Source organism: Elaeis guineensis, chromosome 9, assembly GCF_000442705.2.
Source record: "Elaeis guineensis isolate ETL-2024a chromosome 9, EG11, whole genome shotgun sequence".
Lineage (NCBI taxonomy): Eukaryota > Viridiplantae > Streptophyta > Magnoliopsida > Arecales > Arecaceae > Elaeis > Elaeis guineensis.
In genome coordinates this window covers 92528707-92547545 of record NC_026001.2, presented here as the reverse complement: position 1 = coordinate 92547545, position 18839 = coordinate 92528707, and positions in this window count along the sequence as shown.

Here is an 18839-nt window from a genome sequence, read left to right as displayed (position 1 = left end):
GAGTCTGTCTTTTCGAAAATCCAACACTCTATCTTTTCCTACAACTTCAACTCAAATAACTCGAGTTGACTCGATCGGCTACTCGATACTTTAGTTTTTTGTTTTGAATAATTATATTTCTACCATTTCTCATCCGAGTCAACTTGGATGAAATTTGAGTCGACTCGAGGATATGCCAGCTGAAATATTTGCACGACAGAACTTTTTTTTCTTCTATTTTCAGCTTGAGACGTTGACTCAAATTTTTCTTGAGTCGACTCAAGATACATTCAATTGAATTTTTTTGAATTTTTTTAAATTAAAACATGTCTTGATTCCAATCTTTTGATGACCTTTTCCACCTTAGTTTCAAAGTTCCTTTACTCCAATTAAGCTTCCAAAATCTTTTCTTTGAAATTTGTTTGAGCCTTGAGGATCAATTTTTTTATACCTATTAATTTACATGAAATATCAACTTAATGAAATTATTAGGCAATTCATATACTCAAATATTTTGCTATTCATCAAAATTAATTTCTGGGGTCAATAATCTCTCTCTTTTTGATGATGACAAAACATTGAATATATGAACAAATGATATATAAATATAATGCAAGAATCATATTGAATCAAAATTAAGCCCAAGCGAGTTTGAAGATATTGTCATAAGATAAGAATATAAACTCCTTTTTGATTTTAGATCTTGCTTCCCCTTATTGTATGCCTATGTCTTTAGATTTATCTCTTCTTCAAATTATACTTGTATGGCCATTGTAGTGCAAGGAGATATCAAGGCAATATCATGATTTGAACAATGTTTATATCATTTATAAATGTCAAAGCAGTATATAAGTATTAGATAGAGTATTATGGCTTCAAAGTTGCAAAGGAATTACAAATATAATAGTTTCTTTCCCATAAGCATTGTCTTTGTGGAACTTTTGCAGCATCATATAACTTAGCTTTCAAATAATCTTCTCACATTTTGACTCTATAGATAGTCTTAGTTATCTCCCCCTTTTTGTCATCATTCAAGACATAATGTAAATAATAGCACATCAGAAATCAGAAAAGAAAATTCATTAGATAAAATAGGAGTTTTGCATTGTATCAAATACAAAATGAATGTACTGCACAAAATAGTAGATGTAGTACATCAAGGTATAACAAACTCAGAATATGTCCATACATTTGAATACACCAGTGGCTAATACATCAGAAAGCATACTAGATATTTAATAATAAACCTAAATGGCCATAAGGTACTAGCTCTACTCTATATCAGAGCAAATGTCTAAAAACCCAAATGAGCTAGCCCTAGAGGTGAAGGGTCCAACTCATCGGCTCCTGATCCTACTAGATAGACCAATCGCACTTGGAGCTAGAAATCCTACACCAACCCTAATATAGACTCTGAATGAAGGTCTGGCCTGACTGGTAGAAGGCTAAGTGAGCAGACGAGGTATGGACTGAGACTGGAGTTAAATAGGCTAAGGCATAGAGGCAACGGCTACTATGGTGGCTACTGCATCCACTACTACAACTGCTGGCACTACTCTAGGGGCTAGCCACCCAATCATGCCTAATAGACTGCCCATGGAGGATAGTATAGAAAGGATGCCCTCCTGCTGTGCTCATCCTAATCCTCTGATGGCTACCTACATCTGAGTGCTCTTGAACTTAAGGCTCTCCCTCAATCTAGCTATCTCTCCAGCTAAGTTAGAAATCTTACTCAAAAAGTTCATTGCCTTGCTTGAATTGATTCATGTTTTTTGGTGCAATGCTCCAAGTCTCACATGCTTGAATTCTTTCATAGCATTAGAGCCAAAGTGTGAAATTTAGGTTGCCGAGCAAGGCCATTTGTTTCTTTGGGTACTCTTTCTTAGATTGATTCTAAAATACATTAACCCCTCTACAATTGTTAGCAAATGTGGCTTAAATTAATCTTGCACCCTAAAAGAGCTTATCTTGCTTAATGCATGTTGCCCAGCTATGCAACCCAAGAGGGGGGGTGAATTGGGTTTCTAAAAATTTTAAGCCCAACAGATAACTTATGAAGAACAAAATAATGGCTTTAAATCAATATTAATTAACTAAAGCAGTATTGCAAGGATATAAATAAGATAAAGCGATAAAGCACACCACAAACACAAGGATTTATAGTGGTTCGGTGCTAACCTTGCACCTACGTCCACTCCCCAAGATCCCACTTGGGAATTTTAATCCACTATCCTTTGTATTCAACCCGAATACAAAACGTCGGAAACTCCGACACTAGCTATCCCAAGCTAGAATACAGGACGTCGGAAACTCCGACCCTAGCTATCCCAAGCTAGAACACTTGTTTCCCGGGTACAAGCCAACCCAAAACACTCCGATTTCAGGTTCGGATCAACCTTTCCTTGTTTTGGAAATCCTCCAAAAACAAGAGCAAAAACTCACAAAGAGTAAGAATATTTAGAGCACAGATGAATACAAAAACAGCTCCTTAAATGAGCAAATATAACAATAAAAGCTTTACTCAAATGAAGAACCCCTTTTTCAGATTTTCTCAAGATGAATGAACGGTTGAACGCTTGAGAAGAGGTTGATTGTTGATTGAAGATCTCTTGAAAGCTTTGAACGATCTCTAGATCAAGGTTGAAACTATAGGCGTGAAGAATTCTCTCCTTGAAAGATCTTCCTTTTCTCTTTCACAATCTCTCTGGTATATTGTGGATCCTCTCTCTTTTTCTCTATGGATATTTCTTTGATCTCAGGCTTTTTCTTGCAAATTTCGGATCCTCTCTTCTGTTCTTCCCTTTTTCCTCTCTTTTCTTCTCTCCATTTGATTTCACGTTTGATCCGCTATTTAATCTGCAATTTCTTTCATCATTTAAAGCATTTTGTAGCATTAGAAGCAAGAGAAAACAATTTAGGCAGATAAAGAGCCGTTAGAGGATTTTTAGGAAGCATAAATGGCAATTAAAACGGGCAAAAAAATAGCCGTTGCTGACATTTCCCGTCGCAGGGGTCGACTCATGAGTCGACTCATGCTTCAGGAGTCGACTCATGAGTCGACTTCTGTTGCAACAGACCAGAAGATCTGATTTCTGAATTTTTCGGTTCAAATCAGCAGGGGTCGACTCATGAGTCGACTCATGCCTTGTGGGTCGACTCATGAGTCGACTCACAGGTCGTGCCAAGCCAAAAAATCCAGCGTGCCATGAGAATTTTTTCGTGCCATTCAGCTCATAGTGCCATGAGTTGACTCATGAGTCGACTCATGCACTTTAAACCTTCATAACTTCAAAAATATTAGTCCAAACACAATGAAATTTTCACCAATAGATTTCAAATCATTTGTTCTACCAAATGGTACTATCAAATCAGGATTTTAGCAAAATTACGATTTTGCCCTTGAAGAGCATAAGGACTTTTTCAATTGTTTGTATCCCTTCAATCTGCTTTGTAATCATCAAAATCAATCTAGGAGCAACAATCTCTCCCTTTTTGATGATGACAAAACATATGAACAAAAATATTTATGTTAAAGCATTAATTTCAAAAGAATCCATTATGGGTGTATATGCTTGAAAAGAGTATGATTCTTTTGGCATGTAATATAAATGCAAAAATAGTTTGTCCATTTTCTTAAAGATTTGAAAAGGGTATTAGATCATTTTGAGTTCAAGATATTTCAGAGCAAGAGAAGATAAATAACTTTTTCTATGTATCAGAGCAAAAATAATTTTTACAATGATATCAGAAAAGATTTTATAATGTATCAGAGCAAGAAAATTTTAATGTATCAGAGAAAATTTCATACAGTATTAGAGCAAATGTTATAATATTTTAGAGAAACCTTCACACTGTATCGGATCAAATGTTATCATGTATCAGATCAAGTTGAAAGAAATTGTAGGATGAATCAGAGTAAAACAAATTTCTTATTGATGTCTCAAGGTGAGTAAAATTTCAAAAGCAAGTTTGAATATCAGAGCATATATATAAAAAAACTTATTTGCATTGTACTCATGATTTTGCTTTTGATGGATTAAAGTTCTGTCTGATACCAAATTTCTCTGTCTGATACCAAATTTCGATACCAAAATTTCTCAAAGTTTTGTTTAATCTTTCAATCCTTGTTTTTGTCTAATTTCTCCAATATTTATTTAATTTTTTCAATATTTGTTTTAATTTAATTTCTCCCCCATTTTCTCATAATTTAGGGTTTTGCTTTTTGTCTAATTTCAATTTTTGTTTAATTTTAATTTCTCCCCCTTTTTGACATCATCAAACATAGTTAACTCTTTCTTTTCCTTTTCTGAAAAATATTCTTTAATTTCTTCCTCTTTAGAGTTTTTCACAGATGTTTGCTCCCCCTTAATATAGCAATTATCAATAGCAAACAACAATAAGGAGAAGATAATATTTCAACAGATGTATCGGAGATTGAAATATAACCAAAATATAATCATTACAAAGAGGTAGAAATATAGGTAAAAGATGATTCCATTTATATCATAATTGTTTCAATACATAAAATTCAACCAGCTAAATGTCAATACATGGCCCCAAGGTATAGATCCTAGAACAAGATACTAACTCCTAGAACCTAGTAAAGATCAAGATAAGTCAATGATCAAGACAAATCATGGATCGGAGTCATCAGATATAGGGTGAGGAGATGATGGATCAGAAGTGCGTCCTCTACCCCGTCTGCCTCTGCCACGAGCAGGAGAACGAGATGAACTGGGTGGCTGAGAACGCTGAGATGCTAGGGACTGAACAGAAATGGTGAGTCTAATAGAATCAAGGACGTTCAGTGCTCTGGAAACAGATTGAAGTAGAGCAGTGAACTGGGTGGTAGCATGCTCACTCGATCCTCTGATCTCTTTCCTCAGTAGCTCATATCCACTTTCTAATGCTCCTCTGAGCCTTCCAGCCTCTGCAGTGAGGTCTGTGACCTCAATAGTAGACTCCTGTGGCTGGGGATGGGCCAATGCAAGGACTTGCCCCTGCAAGTCAAGAACTCTGCCAGTAAGTCTCCAGACAGTATCCTCAAGCTGCTGTATCCTGACGGACTGAACTGAAATCATCTGAAATATAGTGGAGATGTGGGGAGTAATGGTCTGATCAGAAGAAGTAGCTCCAGGTGCAAAAGAAGTACTACTCCACTGGCTAGACAACAAAGAAGCCACACGCTGAGATATATGCTCGATCTGATCGTCAGCCAGTCTGAACTCTGAATGAGGTGCTCTGCTCTCTGGCTGATACACTGGTGTGGGCATCCTAGTAAACTCAGAAGGGCCAGCCTCAGTATCATGAATGAACTGGGTATCTGGTGAAGCTGCCCTGAAATCATGTACAGGAGAAGTTGGACCTTCTTCTTCTACTCTGCCTTCAGTTCTGTCTTCAGCTCTTTCCTCAGCTCTCTCCTCAGCTCTTTCTTCAGAGCCCTTGATCCAACCACCAACAGTCTTTGTAATTCCCATTCGGTGCAGGCTGTGTTGGTTGAAAGTGTCCACATGTGAGAGCTTGGTAGGTGTCTCCCCTTCACAGCTAACTCCAAACCTCCTAAAAACTCTAGTAAGGGCCATACCATAAGGCAAGTGTGCCTTGGATCTGTTCAAAGTTTCTCTCATGGCCTCTATCATAAGTGTAGGGAGGTTTAAGGGGGTCTGAGTGATGATATGAAACATGACACATACATCTCTGCCAGATAGTAAGTCATGTCTACCACTCCTAGGAAAGAATAGTTTTGTCACAATCTGATGTAGGACCCTCATCTCAATGGACAGTAGCTTTGCTTCCAATCTGTTTAAACTTCCTGAAAAATCTTCTCCTAAGATAATTCTGATCCCTTCTTCTTTAATTGGGAGTTCCATATATGAGTATCCTTCACTAGGCAACTGAAGTATCTCTCCCAATATCCTAGAATCCAAACAGATGTCAATCCCCTTTACAGTTGAAGTCACAGATCCGTTTCCATAATTTAGGTTCTGGTAGAACTCTCTGACTAGATCAACATAGGTGACTTCCTTAAGAGAGCAATAAAGTTCCCATCCTTGATTTTTGATCTTGGTAGCAAAAGTAAAGCCTTCTTTCTCAAAGAACCGAAAATCTATATTTTTCCCGATTTCTACTTTTCTATCAGAAAGAAGATTTACATTGGGGCTTATGGAGGGTTGAGAGGGACCTTGAGCAGGTACTGAAACTGGATTGGGAACAGTGGAAGACTGAGCATGCCTTTTCTTTCGGACAATTTCCTCAGGCTCTCGGATTGATTTCCTTCTTTGGGGAAGTTTCATCTTTGGAGCCATATCCAATAAGGTAGCAGACAAGAAGACTTGAATTCAGTGGAGGAGGGATCACTAAAGAGTAAAGAAGAATTTTGGTGGAAAAAAGAAGTGGATTTTAAATGAACGGTGAAGTTCTAGGGCACGTTCCACCCGCGCCAAACACTGCGAGAATGCACAGAAAAATCCTTTTCAAGGAGGCGATTTTTGGTGGAGAGAAGGAGGGAGAATTGCCTCGAAATTAATCTTTGAATTTGGAGCAAAACAGAAGTTTGGAGAGGACGGCTTTCGGAAGGAAGACGACGAGAAGATGAGTCGTCTCATAAACAGGTTTCCCGTTTTAAAAACAATGAACCCGATGGAAGTTGGTGGGATTTACAAGTTTGCCATTGAGTCGACTCATGGGGGTCGACTCATGAAGTTCAGAAAATCAGGAAAAATACAAATAAATTCCAGAAAAATTCAAAATTTTGGGAGAAAGAATTTTGCTCAATGATAAGTTTTTAGAGTGATAAACCTGAGCTTTTGGAACTAGGATAGATGTTGAAAATTGAGCTCTAAGAGATTTTGACATCTATTCTTTGGAAATTGAGAAATTTCAGACAAATGGATCTAGAATTCCTAGATTTCTCCTAATTTCACAGAATCTTTCCTCACTAAGGGCCTTTGTAAAGATATCAGCTAATCGATTTTCAGTGCAAACATATTCAAGAATTATATTTTTGTTTTGAACATGTTCTCTTATAAAATGATGTCTTATCTCAATATGTTTAGATCTTGAGTGTTGTATTGGATTTTTAGATAGATTTATAGCACTTGTATTATCACATTTTATTGGTGTTTCATTAAGTTTGATTCCAAAATCTTCGAGTTGTTGCTTAATCCACAAGATTTGAGCACAACAACTTCCGGCTGCAATGTATTCGGCCTCAGCCGTAGACAGTGCTACCGAATTTTGTTTCTTGCTAAACCATGAGATTAGGTTAACTCCAAGAAATTGGCAAGTTCCACTTGTGCTTTTTCTATCTAATTTACATCCAGCAAAATCAGCATCAGAATATCCTAACAAATTAATTTGTGAGTCCTTAGAGTACCATAACCCTATAGTTTGTGTACCATTTAAGTATCTAAGGATTCTTTTAACAGCATTCAAATGAGATTCCTTAGGATTAGATTGATATCTTGCACATAAGCAAACACTAAACATGATATCAGGCCTACTTGCAGTTAAATATAATAATGAGCCAATCATACCTCTATAGTATTTTAAGTCTACGCTTTTACCTTCATCATCCTTGTCAAGCTTACATGAGGGACTCATTGGTGTGCCAATTGGTTTGCAGTTCTCCATTCCAAATCTTTTGAGTAGTTCCTTGGTGTACTTGCTTTGGGTGATGGAGATTCCCTCTTTTGATTGTTTGATTTGGAGTCCGAGGAAGAAGGTGAGTTCTCCCATCATGCTCATCTCGAACTCTCCCTGCATAAGCTTAGCAAAGTCTTGACAAAGGGATTCATTAGTAGACCCAAAAATTATGTCATCAACATAAATTTGTATAATTAGCATATCATTTTGGTTTCTTTTAATAAATAGAGTTGTATCCACATTGCCTCTTGAGAAACCATTATTTAGTAGAAATTTGCTTAGCCTTTCATACCATGCTCTAGGTGCTTGTTTTAGACCATATAAAGCTTTATTTAATCTAAAGACATGATTGGGAAAAGCATGATTTTCAAATCCAGGGGGTTGTTCTACATATACTTCTTCAGAAATATATCCATTTAAAAATGCACTTTTAACATCCATTTGAAATAGTTTGAATTTCATAAAGCAAGCATAAGCAAGTAGAAGTCTAATGGCTTCTAATCTAGCAACAGGTGCAAAGGTTTCATCAAAATCAATTCCTTCTTCTTGATTATATCCCTTAGCAACCAGTCTTGCTTTATTTCTAATTACATTTCCATGCTCATCTAATTTGTTTCTAAAGACCCATTTTGTGCCAATTATTGAATAATCTTTAGGTCTTTTCACTAAGGTCCAAACATTATTTTTTTCAAATTGACTGAGTTCTTCTTGCATAGCATTAATCCAGTTATGATCATTTTCAGCTTCTTCAAAAGTTTTAGGTTCAAGTTGAGATACAAAAGCACAATGATTAAGTTCATCTCTAAGTGAAGAACGTGTTTTTACCCCATGCATAGGATCTCCGATAATTAATTCCTTAGGGTGGTTGTGAACATACCTCCATTCCTTGGGTAAGTCATTTGTACCTTGAGGTTGTTCTTGAATTTCTTCACCTTTCTCATTTTGTTCATCTTCTTGATCCTTGTCTTCTGGAGTTGCTGAATCTTTTAGAGTGATCTCCTTCATACCTTCTATTAGTGGATCTGCATCATCAACACCCTTATTCTTCCTTGAAGGAAGATCGTTAGATTCATCAAAGACAACATGTATGGACTCCTCAACTACTAAGGTTCTTTTGTTGAACACTCTAAATGCTTTACTAGTGGAGGAGTAGCCTAGAAGGATTGCTTCATCTGATTTTGCATCAAATTTACCAAGTTTTTCTTTGCCATTATTTAATACAAAACATCGGCAACCAAAAACATGAAAATAGGCAATATTTGGTTTTCTTCCTTTCCAAAGTTCATAGGGGGTTTTCTTTAAAAATTGTCTTATTAAAGCACGATTTAAAATGTAACATGCTGTGTTAATAGCTTCCGCCCAAAAATATTTTGGAAGGTTGCTTTCACAGAGCATGGTACGGGCCATTTCTTCTAAGGTTCTATTTTTCCTTTCAACTACCCCATTTTGTTGGGGTGTCCTAGGAGCAGAGAAGTTGTGGCCAATTCCATTTTCATCACAAAAATTTTCAAAGTCATGATTTTCAAATTCTGTTCCATGATCACTTCTAATATTTTGAATTGAAAACCCTTTTTCATTAGTGACTTTTCGATGAAATTTCGTGAAAATTTAAAAAGTTTCATTTTTGAGAGCTAAAAAGAAAACCCAAGTAAAACGAGAGTAATCATCAATTATTACAAATCCATATCGTTTTCCTCCTAGACTAGTGGTTTTAGTTGGTCCAAATAAATCCATATGTAAGAGCTCTAAAGGTCTAGAAGTTGAAATAGTGTTTTTGGATTTAAATGATATTCTAGTTTGTTTACCTAATTGGCATGCATCACAAATTCTATCCTTTTCAAAATTTAATTTTGGCAAACCGAGAACTAAATCCTTTTTGATTAATTTTGAAAGAGAATGCATGCTAATATGTGCAAGTCTACGATGCCACAGCCAACTAGTCTCATTTATTTTAGCATTTAAGGAAACTAGGCATTGCATGTCTAATTTAGTTAAATCATTCAAGTCTACCATATAAACATTGCCATGCCTATGTCCTATAAATTTAATGCCATCGTTAATAGGACTCGTCACAATGCATACAGATGATTCAAAACTTACTTTATACCCTTTATCACAGAATTGACTAATGCTAAGTAAGTTATGCTTTAAACCTTTAACAAGTAAAACATTCTCAATGTATTTGGAGGGAGTGATACCAATGTTACCTATCCCGATGATCTTTCCTTTGCCATTATCTCCAAAGGTGACCATCCCTCCATCCTTAGCATCAAGCGTGATGAATTGTGATTCATCACCAGTCATGTGTCTCGAGCATCCGCTGTCAAGATACCATTTCCTGTTTCCTTCTTGGGATGCTAGACACACCTGCAAGCACAGATCAAGTTTCTGTCTTAGGTACCCAAGCTTTCTTGGGTCCTTTCAGGTTAGTCAGAATGGTTCCTTTTGGAACCCATATTTTCTTTGTGTTTGCATATTTGTTAATAAGACATGTGTATGATTTATGTCCTATTCTTCCACATTTAAAACAAGTAATATTTGTAGGCTTTTTGCTTGAATAATTTGCATAAATATCCTTCAAAAAATTTTGTTTCTTCAGGGGTTTATAACCAAGTCCAGCCTTATCATATATAGCTTTCTGATTATCAAGGATCATATTTAGCTTGTTTGAACTTAAGGTGAACTTATCTACTATAGATTTCAGTTTGTTAATTTCATCCTTAAAGTTTTGATTTTCTTGAATCAATGTGAATTTTTCAATTGAAAGAATTTCAGCTTGTTTCACTAAGGACTGATTTTCTAATTTCAGCTCTTTGTTTTTCTTCCCTAGTTTCTTTAATTCATCAATTGAATCATAGAAAGCTTCATGCAATTCTTCAAAAGTAAATTCACTAGTGGATTCAGAAGTTACCTCATTTTCATGTGCCATCAGGCACAGATTGGCTTGTTCGGTTGAGGTTTCCTCGTCGGAGCTTGAGTCATCACTCGCACTCCAGGTCGCCATCATTGCCTTCTTTTTGAATTTCTTTGGACCTTTCTTCAATTGAGGACATTCGGATCTGAAATGTCCTGGCTTCTTGCACTCGTAGCATATAGGGGTTTGATCTTTCTCCTTTTCTATGCTTTGATCCCCTTTTGTAAATTTCTTTCTCATCCCCTGTTTCCTTTTTCTTAGAAACTTCTTGAATTTCCGGGTGATGAGAGCCATCTCCTCATCCTGATCTTCATCTTCAGAGTCATCTGTTTCATAATCAGGTGAAGTTGTGGATTTGAGGGCAATGGTTCTTTTCTTTTTGATTTCATCCTCTTGATGTTGCATCATGCTAAGTTCATGAGTCATCAAGGATCCAAGAAGCTCTTCTAGAGGTAGAGTGTTCAAGTCCTTTGCTTCTTGGATGGCAGTCACCTTGGCTTCCCAAGTTCTTGGCAGTGACCTGAGAATCTTCCTTACAAGTTCACTGTTAGTATAAGATTTGCCAAGACTCTTTAAACCATTGATTATATCAGTAAAACGAGTAAACATAGCAGTTATGGACTCATCATGCTCTATTTTGAACAATTCATATTTATGTACAAGCATGTTTATTTTAGACTCTTTTACTTGATTTGTTCCCTCATGGGTGACTTCTAACCTATTCCATATTTCTTTAGCAGATGCACAAGTAGAAATGCGATTAAATTCACTAGCATCTAGTGCACAATAAAGAACATTCATAGCTTTGGCATTTAATTGTGCTAATTTCTTGTCAACCTCATCCCATTCTTTCTCGGGTTTGGTTGACTCCTCACCATCTATAATCTTGGTGGGTGTGTGAGGACCATTCACTATGATACTCCACATATCATAGTCGAGTGCTTGTATGAAAATCTTTATCCGAGCTTTCCAATAGGTGTAATTAGACCCATTGAAAAGTGGAGGTCGGTTTGTTGATTGCCCCTCGGCTAGAGAAGTTCCAACATGGGTTGCCATAGATCTTTGGCTCTTTGATTGTTAGATCAAAGAAGGGCTAGAGCACTGGCTCTGATACCACTTGTTGCCCAGCTATGCAACCCAAGAGGGGGGGTGAATTGGGTTTCTAAAAATTTTAAGCCCAACAGATAACTTATGAAGAACAAAATAATGGCTTTAAATCAATATTAATTAACTAAAGCAGTATTGCAAGGATATAAATAAGATAAAGCGATAAAGCACACCACAAACACAAGGATTTATAGTGGTTCGGTGCTAACCTTGCACCTACGTCCACTCCCCAAGATCCCACTTGGGAATTTTAATCCACTATCCTTTGTATTCAACCCGAATACAAAACGTCGGAAACTCCGACACTAGCTATCCCAAGCTAGAATACAGGACGTCGGAAACTCCGACCCTAGCTATCCCAAGCTAGAACACTTGTTTTCCGGGTACAAGCCAACCCAAAACACTCCGATTTCAGGTTCGGATCAACCTTTCCTTGTTTTGGAAATCCTCCAAAAACAAGAGCAAAAACTCACAAAGAGTAAGAATATTTAGAGCACAGATGAATACAAAAACAGCTCCTTAAATGAGCAAATATAACAATAAAAGCTTTACTCAAATGAAGAACCCATTTTTCAGATTTTCTCAAGATGAATGAACGGTTGAACGCTTGAGAAGAGGTTGATTGTTGATTGAAGATCTCTTGAAAGCTTTGAACGATCTCTAGATCAAGGTTGAAACTATAGGCGTGAAGAATTCTCTCCTTGAAAGATCTTCCTTTTCTCTTTCACAATCTCTCTGGTATATTGTGGATCCTCTCTCTTTTTCTCTATGGATATTTCTTTGATCTCAGGCTTTTTCTTGCAAATTTCGGATCCTCTCTTCTGTTCTTCCCTTTTTCCTCTCTTTTCTTCTCTCCATTTGATTTCACGTTTGATCCGCTATTTAATCTGCAATTTCTTTCATCATTTAAAGCATTTTGTAGCATTAGAAGCAAGAGAAAACAATTTAGGCAGATAAAGAGCCGTTAGAGGATTTTTAGGAAGCATAAATGGCAATTAAAACGGGCAAAAAAATAGCCGTTGCTGACATTTCCCGTCGCAGGGGTCGACTCATGAGTCGACTCATGCTTCAGGAGTCGACTCATGAGTCGACTTCTGTTGCAACAGACCAGAAGATCTGATTTCTGAATTTTTCGGTTCAAATCAGCAGGGGTCGACTCATGAGTCGACTCATGCCTTGTGGGTCGACTCATGAGTCGACTCACAGGTCATGCCAAGCCAAAAAATCCAGCGTGCCATGGGAATTTTTTCGTGCCATTCAGCTCATAGTGCCATGAGTTGACTCATGAGTCGACTCATGCACTTTAAACCTTCATAACTTCAAAAATATTAGTCCAAACACAATGAAATTTTCACCAATAGATTTCAAATCATTTGTTCTACCAAATGGTACTATCAAATCAGGATTTTAGCAAAATTACGATTTTGCCCTTGAAGAGCATAAGGACTTTTTCAATTGTTTGTATCCCTTCAATCTGCTTTGTAATCATCAAAATCAATCTAGGAGCAACAATGCACACCTTGTTTATGTTATGATCCAGGTGGTGTGCCCAAGGCCTAGGGGACCAAGGCTAAGGCCAAGGTCCATCATTCATGAGGGCTTCATGGAGGCTCTAGGGCTAGTTGGGCCCTAGGTTGAAAGGCTGTGGGCCCTTTCGGGTTCTTGAGGTCTAGGTTATGTAGGCCTCAAGGGACCAACTCTTTATGGGCCAGGTCTGGACCCAGGATAGGTGAGATTGGGTCGAGTCATGGGTGTACATGGGCTGGGGTTAACCTAATCTCCCATAAAGTTGGTCAAGGGAGTTTTGGGTTTGGGTCACTTGACCCTGTGTTTATATATACATGTACTGTGTATAGGTTTGATGAAGCCAAGAAAATACAAGACTCTTTCTCCCAAGTCTCTCTCTCTCTCTTCTCCCTCTCTCTCCAGCCATTCTCCATGCCCTAGGAGCAAGAAACCCTAGGGTTTCTTGCTGCCAGTCCATAAAAGGAAAGAGAAGAAGGGGAGGCGCTAGCCCCTTCCCCCTTGCAGCTGCCTACCAGATCTGCTCTCCCCCTCTTGCAGGCACCCAAACACTAGTTCCAAGATCTAGAATCTCTTGAGAAGAGGTTGGTACAAGTCTCTCTCAGATCTGGAGTTGATCTGAGGTCATTTGAGGTACGGGTGACATCTCTATCAACAGATCTACAAGAAAGGCTGCAGCAGGACAGATCTGTGAGGTCTGTCTCTATCTATCTTTTTCTCCATCTAGAATATCCCAATTCGATATCTACAAATTGGAAGACCTCGATCCAGGTCTGATCTGGTTGGGTACCAGATCTTGGAATTTTTAGAGGTGGTTTCAAAGGTGTCTTTATCTGGAACGAAAGGCTAACGAAGAAGATAGCAACCAGGCTGATTTCATCAAGGGCCTTGGATCGCATCCAGAAGTCTCTAGATTTATTCGTTGCTGGTTCCGTTGCACCCAAGGTCCGTGGGAGGAGCCAGAATCATGCTTCAATAGTTGGTATCAGAGCCACGATGGTGAGGAAGCGGTTCCAAGTACGAGAAGTTGAAGATCCCAAGTGCTGAAAATTTCAGCAAAGTACCATCAAGGTATATTCTACACTTCTTAATTTTATATTGCTTGTTTGGATTGGATCCAGTCATGGGCAGCAATATGAAGGTCGAGTTCGAGAAGTTTGATGGCAAGAAAAATTTTTTCATGTAGAAAATCTGGGTGGAGGATCTTCTGATGCAAGCAGATCTGGATCAGACTTTGGATGAGAAGCCTGAGGGAATGATAGATAGATAGTGGGCATCATTGGAGAAGAAAGCATGCTCGGTGATCAGAGGATGTTTGGTGGATGCGGCGTTGTATTCGATGCTGGAAGAAATGACCCCGAAGGGCCTTTGGTCGAAGTTGCACACCATGTATATGGGGAAGAATATGTGCAACAAGCTGATGCTAAAGAAGAGGTTGTACAGTCTTCGGATGCAGGAGGGATCTGATGTGATTGACCACATTCAGAGGTTCGATCAATTGTGTATGGAGTTGATGAATATCGGGGTGAAGCTGGCTGAGGAGGATAAGTCCCTATTACTTTTGTGTTCACTACCAGGATCATATGATTCTTTGGTGACTACATTGCTCTACGACAAGGAGACTCTAGAATATGAGGACATGATCTCAGTGCTGAGGTCTAATGAACAGAGAAAAAAGTTGACCAGAGATCGAGCTCCCCATGAGGGTTTGGCAGTAGGGGAGAGGACAGGTAGAGGCAGAGGCAGAAACAAGTCCAGGGGGCGGTCCAAGTCCAGGAAGGGAGAGAAAGAAGTGGCTCAGAATCAGTGAGTGCAGTTGTTGGGCAGCAGGTGGAGGATGATCTACTTGTGGTATCAGATGGTCACAGGCATTACACAGAGGAATGGATACTAGACTCTGCGTACTCACATCACTACACACCACACAGGTCTTGGTTTGTGACATACACCAAGACAGATGAGGGATCAGTGACTCTAGGCGACAATCATCCTTGCAAGGTGGTTGGGATAGGGACAGTCAGGGTGAGGATGTTTGATGAAATTGTGAGGATATTGACAAATGTAAAGCACATCCCGAAGCTGGAAAAGAATCTGGTGTCACTAGGCTACTTGGAGCGCAGTGGATACAGCTTCAGCAGCAGGGCTAGAAGCGGAGTACTGAACATCTCCAATGGAGCTATGGTAGTGATGAGAGGCAGGAGGTTGGATAATAACCTCTATCGCATGGAGGGATCTATGGTAACCGAAGAGTCTGATGCAGCAGCTACAGCACAGAACCAGCAGGGGGCATATAGGATGTGGCACTACCGTCTAGGCCACATGGGTGACAAAGGGCTGAGGGAGTTGAGCAGGAGAGGACTCATCTCTGATCTAGAGGATGGTGCTACAAGAGAGATCTGTGAGCCTTGCCAGATGGAAAAGCAGAGAAGAGTTCAGTTCAACATTAGTACAGCCCGCAGTGCAGCCTCTCTGGAGTTAGTACACACGGATGTATAGGGACCAACCTCAGTTTCAGCTAGGAATGGGGCCAGATACTTCATGACCCTGATTGATGACTTCTCAAAGAAACTCTAGATTTACTTCATGAGAGAGAAGTCAGAGGTCTTCACCAAGTTCAAGATTTGGAGAGCGGAGGTGGAGAAGAAGCAGGGGAGGAGCGTGAAGTGTCTGAGGTCAGACAATGACGGAGAGTACCCCAGTAGAGAGTTCCAGGATTATTGTGAGGAGTGTGGGATCAGGAGACACTTCTCAGTTAAGGAGATTCCACAGCAGAATGGAGTGGCCAGTTCCTCACTTGTCTGCGCCATTAATGACGGCGCCATACCGTGCTCCACTATATATATACCGGAGAAGGCAACAGTGCAGGGGATCGATCCGCTCGGTCTCTCCCAAAAACCCAGGCTTGCTCCTCTCTCCCCCTCTTTCTCAGAGCTCTCTGTCTGCATTTTACTGTTGCCCGGTCACCTCCCTGACTTGACCGTCGGAGGGTCCCCGCCGGAGCCGCCTCCGGTCAGTGCGGACTTCTTTTGCAGGTGCCCGTTCCCCGGCGGTCCGACGACGAGGCGATTGGCCGCAACATGTCGTATCTTCAGAAAGTTTGGATGGGAGTTTTTCGACTCCTTAAATGAAGCCATTTACTCTCAACTTGTTCTGGAATTTTATGAGAATGCCTTATTAGAACCGAATGCTATCAACTCAAGGGTTAGAGGCAAGCAACTACAGACAGGTGACCACTAGTCTTCTCCAATAGTTGCTTTGGATTCCCTCTACTGATGAGTCATCCAACCCTGTATTCTCAAGAAAAGAAGCAATAGCTCATGTTTTTGGAAGAATTGATGTTATCAAGGATCTGTCTGCAAACAAGCTGTCCTGAGAAATGAGATTGCTGCACAGCTTTATACATAAAATTTTCATGCCTCAAGCTGGTGGATTTGATTATGTCACAAACAAGGATCTCAAGTTAATATATCATATCGTCTGTGATTACCCACTGAATCTTTCTATATTCTTAATTACACCAGATGCAAGAACCCATTGCCAAGAATAAAGGAAACTTCCCATTTGGAATGGTTCTTACATTGGTCTTCAAACTTGCTAGCATTGATCTGCAAAATGAATCAAAGAGAGTGCTAGATCATGCTGATACTTATACTAGCATTCTTTGAAGAGGATGGGATGTGATAAAATTGAGGGTGCATGGATAAAAAAAGGACATGCAAGGAAAGAACAGATTGAGAGTTTGAATGAAGAAGAGGAATTAGATTCTCAAGCCACTCCTAAGAAACATCATGAATCTACATAACCAGGAGTTTTGCAGTTTGGAAATGATCTAGAGGGACACATATCTATTTTGTATCGGCTAATGATTGACTTGGATTTCAGAATGGCAAATTTACATCAGCTGGTTTAGAACTTGGTTCAAAGGGTCGTTGGTATTGAAGAAGATGTGAAGGGGATCTAGAGGTTTTCAGAATAAGCCATTCCCACAATACCTCCACTGCAAACCCAACCAACAGAACCCTCCTCCTGTGGACCTTCCTGTGCTAGAGCTTTCAGGAGACCATACTTCACTTGCCGTCCCTATCCCCAGAGCTCTAGCTCTAGAAGAAGCACATCCATTGAATTTGTGGGCAGCTCCTCTAAGTCCCATAGTGCTGGTTTCCTTTAGACCATAATCATCATCATATCATCAGGTTTTGGAACGATTTTTTTTCTTGTTTGCACTGTCTGATCCTACTTTGTCTCTTTTTGCAAAGGATAGGCATTTTTTTAATGATGTAAAAACTTTCATATTCTTCAAAGCTATATTTTACTTTTCCCAATGAATGTCTATTTTTATGATATGCTGTGATTGAATGATTAAATTGAATGAGTCTGATATCATGATTAAGTGTATGGTTGATTAATTGTTTGATACATTGTATGAATGTAATTATGTGGTGATTATATGATGCATTACTGAATGTTAAATTAAATGTGATTGAATGATACCTCGGACATATTGAAAGCTTGCCCTACTTTTTGATAATGACAAGAAGCGGAAGATAAAGATTGGCTTTATTGGTATATGGAGATGGAGATAAATATAAAAGCAATAAAGTTAAAAGAAAGTAAAGAGAATCACATAAATCTTATATTGTCAAAATCAAGCAAAAGTTAAAATTGAAAAATTGATGAAATAGCAATAATGAGAGAATCACAAAAATCTTATATCAGAGTCAAGCAAAAGTTAAAGTTGAGAAATTGATGAAATAGAAATAATGAGATATGCTTGTCTTGAAATTTTATAAGCAACTTGAACTTTTATGTGTAAAAAGTTAAAATGTACTTATTTTGAAAATTTATTCAATGATTTAAGAAAGGAGGAGTTTTTTGATTAAAATATGAATCATCTTATCAATCCCGCCTTTTCTACATTAGAAAGGAGTTTTTTATTAAAGTTCATATATTTTGAACTTTTGACTTCTTTCAATGCTTGAAAGGTGATACTCAAAGATTTTATCTTCAAAAAGAGAAAGATTATTAGCTCTAGAATTGATTTTGATGATCTCAAAGGTGTTTGAGTGCAAATCATATTTACTAATGATATGCATGAAAGTGATTGTAGGTTACCTCAAAATGCTTAGAATGCTTTACTTAAAAGGTTGTATTCTCTAGAGAATTCAGTTTTCCAAGCTTAACTCCTTCAAGTTTGGAAGTAAAGAAGTTAATGATTTGAAGGGAAAATCTAGTCAAAATGTTGTACCTCTCAACAAGCTTAAATTATGTTTGAGTAGGCAAGTCTAGTATAGAAACAAATTGAATTAACGAAAGCTATTTGAAGCCCATTTGGCATGCTTGGCATCCAGTTAAGTCGACCCAAATAGAATCTGAGCCAACCTAATATCAGTCAACAAGAAAGACAAAAACTTTGTAAATATAGAGAAAATCTTCTAAGCTGACCTAGTGATCAATCTAGCTATCCAGTCTGGAGATTAGCCGACTCAGTAAAGAGAAGAACAGACATAGAGGAAGGTGAATACAAAAGTTCTATGAATCAACAAATCTTTTGAACCAAGCCAAAGAATTAGTGAGCCAAGCCAAATAAAGAATCTCCTTAATCGAGCCAAAGAATCAGTAAGCCAAGTTAGAGACTCTTCTGAGCCAACCTAATCTCAGACGGACAAAATAG